This window comes from Osmerus eperlanus, chromosome 12 (assembly GCF_963692335.1).
Source record: "Osmerus eperlanus chromosome 12, fOsmEpe2.1, whole genome shotgun sequence".
NCBI classification, from domain to species: domain Eukaryota; kingdom Metazoa; phylum Chordata; class Actinopteri; order Osmeriformes; family Osmeridae; genus Osmerus; species Osmerus eperlanus.
Window position 1 is genome coordinate 16,783,193 of NC_085029.1, and position 8,519 is coordinate 16,791,711.

Here is an 8,519-nt window from a genome sequence, read left to right on the forward strand (position 1 = left end):
ACAACTGGAACCTTCGCTCGGATGCAGGGCTGAAACGCATCCAGATATCTAATGATGGCTTATTCTCTTTCAAATCAGAAGCCTGATATCTTACATAATCGGATCTCGTCTCACAGTGTTGAGGCTGTTGTTGCTTTGTTTATTTTGTGTTATTAATCTTCTTCTCTCTACTCATCTTTTTTCTTTCTCTAGCCCAATTAAAGGTTGTGAATCAATTTCCTTTTGTGGAAAAGGAGGGCAGTTTTTTCCACTAGGCTGTGTGTTTAGTGTGGGTAAGGACAACATGAATCATGTTTTTGTTTCAAGCGGGGGGCTGGTTGGATGGAGTCAAATCTCTTCTTTCAAATTGATTGAAAACAGCACCTTGAGTCAGAAATGGGAGAACTTTTTTGTGAGTGTTTGATTCGTGGAATTCTGTACAGTTACTACAGTTGATTTAGTTTATTTAAAATCAAACACAGTATTTGGTTGGAATATCTTCAGACATCCAACCATGTATTGAATGTTGTAACCATTCATGCGTTCATTTGACTTCCTAATGTCTGAGGCTGTTACCCTCTTCTCCCAGGTTATGGAACGGACCCTTCTTCACGCACACACGACAGCAGAACGACAGTTGAGCGACATGCAGTGAAGATTCACCCCTCATTTACACAGTGGTTAAATGAGTTAAAAGAACCCTATTTCCCTGAGGAACCACAGATGATGCCCGTCCCACTGGAGCTCCCTGTGTCCCCGATGCGGTCTGGCAGCCAGGCACGTGCCGGCTGTGCCCCTGGAGGATACCCAGGGCCAGGGAACAGGCTCCAGTCCCACACAGAGCACATCAGATCCATGCTCCAGTTCCTGGAGGCGGCAGCACGCTCTATTGACCTCTCTTCTGCCTTTCCTCCTCTCCCCCTGCTCTGCACAGCACCCGGGCTCACCTGACCCTCCTCTCCCCCTGCTCTGCACAGCACCCGGGCTCACCTGACCCTCCTCCAAAAATGACCATAGTAGAAGCATAACCAATGCTTGAGATTTCACAGTGATCTTACAAAATGTATTGCTTTATTTCAAAGCTGCAGTTAGAAGAAATCCCCTCACAGCCAATGCTGCTGAGGCGGACATTGAGGCCACCATGAAGAGGTGGCTTCAGCTGGCGTTGGATCGGGAGAGAGGAAGAAAAAGGCGCTACATGATTACTTTGGATATGAGTATCAGCAATCTCCAATGACAACGAACATTCTGTAATTCGACAAGGAGTAAGAGGAAAGATATTTTAATTTGATATAGGGATTGATAAAGTGTAGGAGACTGACGTGAAATTGATTAGGCTGAGGGTTTGGAGAGGGTTAATAAGGGTTATACAACAGGAAAATGTTCAGCTAGATGCCGTGATTCAGAAAGTAAACACGTGGACACAAAAAACTTTTTTTGAACATCTTCTTAAACGAACGATGATCATGTTGTTACCGCCTATCGGTCTCAGACGAGTACGACTGGCCTGACACCATGAAAGGTCATCGAGACCTGTTGCGTGCAAAGAAACACCCAAGAGATACGTAGGCAACCTTTCTGCTAACCCAAACCCTAACCCTAATCCCAAAACTGTGTGACTGTCACTGTTAATAGTATTTCACATTTCAATGAAGATATCATTGTAAAAGTGTAAAGACTGTCATTAATTTTTGTCCTTAGACGTGTCGAGTTTAAAATCAGTTCTGTTCACTTCTGTTGATGCAGATCCTGAAACTGGATGACTTCAATTGGGAATGGCAATGTGGGAAGACAGCCTAGCCCAGCACAGCTTAATCAACCAAATAGGACCATCATACCTAGTGTGTACTGTACCTATACGTACTGTAGCCGCAATGTATCTATGAATAGACCCTCCACCTAAATCTCTCTCCTACTTCATGCACTGTAACCAATGAATATTGTGTACCACTTTGTGATCGAGCAGCCTCCGCCCCAGCCCGTGGTGGCCCCGCCCCAGCCCTTGGTGGCCCCGCCCCAGCCCGGGGTGGCCCCGCCCCAGCCCGTGGTGGCCCCGCCCCTCCCTCACTCCCACACCTGGCGGACGATGATATCACGGAAGATCTGGGACTTTACATTGTCAAGTGCCTCGTAAACAAAAAAAAGGTTTTGTTGTGAAATAACAAAAGCCATAACCATGGAAATTAAGAAAGGAAACCTTATGAAAAAGGTCAGTTTTTGATTGGAGGGTACAGGCGTGTCATGCCCAATGAGGGCCTGAGGATCATGGGATGTCCTTGAGGAAGGGGGGTGGGGATGAGAGGGGGAAGCTGGTGGAGAGCGGCACAGGACCAACAGTTTTCCGTGAGTTCACCACAAGCCAGGGGCTTTAGGGTACATGAGGGGCGTGTCCACCGAACAAACTAAAATCTCTAATCACGGTTGATATGAAACAGAAGCAGGGGGCTGGGGCTGAGGCTGGGGCTGGGGCTGAGGCCAGGAACATGGACTGCTCCGGACGAGGTTCCGGCACAGGCTATCACTGGGAAATGGCCCTGTCTTCCTGGGGAGAGGAGGTAGGCTGCAGGTCATAGATGGAGACTGAATACTGATGATGCACACAGAGGTTTCTGTGTCTGGAAACTTTCATCTTCACCTGTTCATCTGAACAGAGCCCACATTCACGCCACAGAGAAACACTGAGAAAGAACTGAAGACAAGTCCAGTTCGTTCCTCTGACAACACGTTGAAAAACAACCCCTGTGTTTTTCCTTCTTATCAAGTGGCGTTTCGTTACCAAAATAGACATGCTCAGACTGGTCTTATGTCAGATCAGAACAATGTCTTCAAAGCAATCTTTGTCTCTGAACCTCCAGTTAGTGTGACTGAAAAGATTTAAATCACCTGATCCGGATTAGAATGACACGTTACTCAGATCCCAGAAGATCTCTCTGAAATGTTGAGCGGTGTGCTTGGGTGACCTCCCTGTGACCTGGTCCTCTTCTGATGGTGTTGTGTTCAGCGACAGGTCATCCATGTTGTCAGGACAGGGCCGTGTGACTGGAGTCTGTTGAAACTTGGGCAGATGTATGATGACATTTTGCCACCTGTAGTACAGGCTGCCTGGGGCCTCCACCTGTACGGTGGAGGCCCCAGGCCTCGGTGTCAGCGAAGGAGCAGAAGAAGTGAGAAAAAGAAGAGAGATAAAGATTGAAGGATTGAGGTGGTCACAGTTTCTGCATGGGGTACACAGACAATTATAATGACTTCCCTCCACTTCAACCCCCCGCGCCCCCCCCCCTCCTTCCCCCTCCGCTCCCCACCCCCACCCCCCCTTCCCCCTCCGCTCCCCACCCCCACCCCCCTTCCCTCCTCGCCGACCACACGGTCTGCACAGCAGCCTAGTGGAACATGCCACTGACATTCCAGCTGGGTCTCATTTGGATGTTTTTTTTATTTTTTACTCTGTGAATTTTATTATTATTTTTAATCATAAATGTTTCCTCTCGCGGTTATGTTAATATCTGGAAATACACTCCAGCAACCACTCATCCTTCAGAAGTGTTTGCGTGGTCTGTGATTAAGGGCGTCTGGAGAGCTGTTGCCTGGCCTTCGCGTGGTAGGTACAGACAGCAGCGGTGGCAAGACTTTCCAGGAATATCTCAAATAAATCAGGTGTGATAGCTCAATGGAAAAACGATTATTTTGCCATAATCACTTTTCCAAGCATTCTCTGGAATTGTGGAAACGTACGTTTGTAGACCTACACCTTTGTCAACGAACAGTCTTGGGTGTTTGAAAAAAAAGAAGCTGAGAATTATTTTTCTCCTCTGGTCTGTTTTTTTTTGCATCTTATCTAGGCAACAGTGGCCGCCTCGTTCACCTCCACTATGCTAACAGCAGCCTCCCACTCTTTCTGACGCATCGCTAACAACGCTTGAATAATCGAGGCCGTCCTTGCAGCAGGCCAGACATCCAAACAGGAAAAAATTGTGAAAAGAGTTTGATCAAGTGAGATGGGATAACAGAAAAAGGAAACTGTGAGACATGAAAGCAGGGCCGAAAAATGCACCGTTGAAGTCAGCTTCACACCCACAGTTTGTTTTAATTGCAGCTTAAAAAAAACAGGCAGAGCTGGTGTCACGACAGGGAGAGAGTGTGGATGAGACGCACTCTCTTGATTTGATCAGGTCGGAGCTTTAATCCTTCAGGAGTTATTTTTAGCCCTGGCTGGACACTTCTGTTGTGTGAATCCGTCCTATCAGAAATCTGGTGGTGACTGCTTTCAGCTGTGAGGGATTAGTGAAGGTGAGAGAGAGACTGGGTGTTTGCATGCGGATACACCCAGAGCAGTGTTAGGGTTCAGCGTTCACACCAGGGCTGCTGCCTTTGGGAGCTCATTGGCCTGTCGTGCTGTGCAGTACTGGCGTTTAGGTCAGGTAAACGTAAAGGAATAGCTTTAAAAAATAAAAATAAATCTTAGTTAAACACCATAGGCCTATTACTTGTTATTTTTATGTCTTAGAAAAGTGGCATCATTTGCCAATGAAATCACTTTCTTGTGTGCAAACTGGGATGCTAATGCCTGGCCATTGGTGGAAAATGCAAGTAAATTTAATATTTATCTCGGGATCCATCGCATCCTCAACTCAGAGGTCAGTTGCCAATGGAGACGAGACCATGAGAAACCCCCTGGTTGAAGCCAGGGAGCTGCTGTACCACCATGGTGGGTGACTACTCACTGGCAGCGCTGCCACTAATTACAATCCCACCGCAGATCCACCGAGCTCCACACCCAGGAGGAGGCACGAGGCGGAAGGCAAGGGATCAGGCTGCAGCCTCCTGACTCACCAAGCACTGTGGTCCACATCACTGGGGGCTAACTGACGCCTCATTCCTCGGGGTGAGGCTGCATTCCTCGGGGTGAGGCTGCGTTCTTCGGGGTTAGGCTGCGTTCTGAGGCTGTTGCCACAGCGTTGCGCACACACACACTCACGCACACTTTTGGGCGGATGTGTTTTGTTGTTGTTTTTTGGGTGTGTGTGTGTGTTTATTTGTGTGCATGTGTGTGTTTGTACAGCATGAGTGAGTACACGTGTCATCTATGAAATCATTAAGCGGATCTGAACCAATTAGAACTCTCTGCTTTTCTTCCCCCTTACCCAAATGATAAGGAATCCAAATGGTCATTTATGAAATTCCAACATTTCAACATCCCTGTGTGTGTAGACTTGTATACACACACGGGGGATGTGTGTATGCTTGTTTTCAACCAAACCGAGGGTAGTGATTCACCATGTTTACACTGCAGAATCATTCCCCACAGAGCCCTTGGTCACCCAGCCCTAACAGTGCATGAAAACGCTGGGTCAAGACATCAAAGCTATGTCCTGGATTGTTCCAGTCAGGAGCATGAAAATAACACTGTGACAAATACGACCCGCATGGCAGGACAGAATGTCCCTCATCCGTTCCTATTTTACTCGCCATCAGATTGCATGTAAATGTCCCAAATTAAACCTCTCCCTGGAATTTGGCTTGATGGTCCTAGCACGGTTGTTACACAAACAAACTAGACAAGACTCCATACCAGGGCAAGCCTCTCTCTAAATGGACAGGTAGGTAAGAATGTCTGGAGGGAGATGTTTGAGCATGGGCGGTGGTGATGATGAAGAAGAGGAGTCATGGTAACCAGTGTGAGGAGGGAGGAGGCCTCGGTCCTCCATGGAAGAGGAACACATCTTGTGACATGGACCAATCATGCCTCCACAATAACATGCTTATCCTTCATATTGACATTTGATCTATTTAGTTCCTGTCTGGTTCTACGCAGCCCTGGAGACCAGGGGCAGTTAGTGAGTGAGAGACAGAGAGAGAGAGAGAGAGAGAGAGAGAGAGAGAGAGAGAGAGAGAGAGAGAGAGAGAGAGCCTGTCATCTTCTGTAGGGTTTCTCTCACTGACATGTTTGGAGAGTTTGGCAGGGAAGGTGTGTGTTTGTGTGTTTGCGTGTGTGCAAGTGCGTGCACACCGGAGCGGAGAAACAGCTGTGGACATCTGTGAAAACAGAGTGGTCACACAAGGCTGTGTGGAAAAATGGCGGACCACAGAGTCCGTGTGGTCTAACTGGACCAGAGGCCATTACAGGCTGTCAGGAGTTGCTTCATCACCTCCCAATCACACTTCCCCTGGCTGAGAACACTTCCTCCTCCGTTCATCCTTCAAACACCATACTGCACCTTCACCCACAAGATACATGTGATGCTAAGGGCATGACTGTAAAATAACCGACTGGCATCTGGTGTAGTGTCTTCTCAGGTCCTGTTCCGCAGCGGGTGGTATGGGATTTATTTGAAGAAACCTGAAGATCCTAGCTGCTGGTTTTCTATCGTGAAACGTCCTCAGCACTAAAATAACCTTCACAACAGCGGGGAAAACAATCTTCATGCCAATCAAAATGGAGTTCCAGCTGCTGAAATGCATCTGGTTCTAAGAATCTGGCATTCGCTCCCCGGCGACTAGTCACCGGCCAAGAATCTAACGACCGTGATATGACTCGCTAAAATAATACTGTTAATGAGGATAACAAAAGACTGCTAAATGTCTAAATAGCCAATTAGGTGAGAACCTACCACTGCGATACAACGTATTATAACCCAGTATATTCTCAGGCGCTAAGGAGGAAAGCAAACACAAACTCTGGCCCGGATCATGTCTAGGCTATTTATATCTGTAGGATTCTAGCAGGTTTTACAGGAGTTCTAAGGGCCCTTCAACATGCGTCTTGCCATGTAATTAGCATCAGCAGCTAACGGGATAAAATTCCCAGGAGGCTGTTTTAAACTATTTCCATGTCTGCACACCTTACCCTGTCCCAGCATCCCCCGGGGGTACAGGGACAGGGGTAGGGGTAGGGAGTCAGGTGGCTGAGCGGTAAGGGAATCGGGCTAGTAATCAGAAGGTTGCCAGTTCGATTCCCGGTCATGCCAACTGACCTTGTGTCCTTGGGCAAGGCACTTCACCCTTCTTGCCTCGGGGGAATGTCCCTGTACTTACTGTAAGTCGCTCTGGATAAGAGCGTCTGCTAAATGACTAAATGTAAATGTACAGGGTTCCAACCTGCGCGACACGCATCAACACCAAACAACTGTTCTTCAGCCCATTCGAATTCTGTTTAAAAATCAATCTATGCAGAAATTCATTTCGTAATTCTTTTCCTTTGTTTTGGGACGCTTCTACTTCAGATGATCAACGGACTGTGTTCGTCCAAGCTGTGTTTGTGTTGTGAGGAGGCATCTGACCTGGCTGCAGGAGCTGTCTGAGTGCGCTGGGGTCCCTGCTGCCCCAGAGCGCTCCAATCCGGATTTTCTGGAGCGGAGGGGCTCCACACTTGGATCACATGAGTTGTGTGATGGAAAAAGTAGACCTACAGAATGTCAGAGTGTGTGTATCTTTGTGTGTGTGTCTTTCTGTCTTTGAACTGTATGTTGCATGTGAGTGCTTGAAGAAACTATATATGTGTGTGTGTGTGTGTGTGTCGAGCGGGTGAGTGTGTGTGTGTGTGCATGCACGTCATCTGGATTTGATTTGCAGCTTCCCCTCAAGTGTATAGAGCCTGTTTGTGTGGTCATCTTGTCTGTGTTAGAGAGAAGCAGAGGGTCCAGTTCATTCAGCCTGCGAGGGTGGCCTTATCCTGAGACCACTCTCTACAGAGCTGTCTGTATGCATCTCTGAAACAACTAGAAGATTAAGCGAGCACTGAAAACAGAAGCCGAAGTTGCAATTAACTCAATAAACGGTGAAGTGAAACATCCTTTTAAAACGCAAAGGGAGAAAGTGTGCACTGCCAAGTATCTGGTTACCAACACTCTCTTCTCTTTGCTCTCGAAAGAGCAACAGCAGATGACTTGAAACAGTTTGGGTTCAAAAGGTGACAGACATACACATGTGTAATAGAAGTCTCCCACAAATGTCCATAGCAACGTGTGAATTCAGCGAGGCAGTTCGACGCCGTCAGTGCGAGAGCGTGTAAACACCTGGGTTAGCCGAGTTAAACATTGATGTGACTCAGACACTGTTGGCCTCCTCGGCCTCCTCACATCTTGACTCATTAACGTGTGGCATGGGAGAGAACATATGGCAAAAACTCGACCACCCGCTTGACGCACGCTTACAAAGCTTGAGGAAATCAGACACGCACAAAGGTGCTAGCCGGCTCTTCCCAGGTGCTAGCCTTCTCTTCCCAGGTGCTAGCCGGCTCTTCACAGTTGCTAGCCGGCTCTTCCCAGGTGCTAGCCTTCTCTTCCCAGGTGCTAGCCGGCTCTTCACAGTTGCTAGCCGGCTCTTCCCAGGTGCTAGCTTTCTCTTCCCAGGTGCTAGCCGGCTCTTCACAGTTGCTAGCCGGCTCTTCCCAGGTGCTAGCTTTCTCTTCCCAGGTGCTAGCTTTCTCTTCAGCAGGTTATAGTCGGCTCTTCCCAGCTGTTAGCCTTTTCTTCCCAGGTGCTAGCCTTCTCTTCCCAGGTTCTAGCCGGCTCTTCACAGTTGCTAGCCGGCTCTTCCCAGGT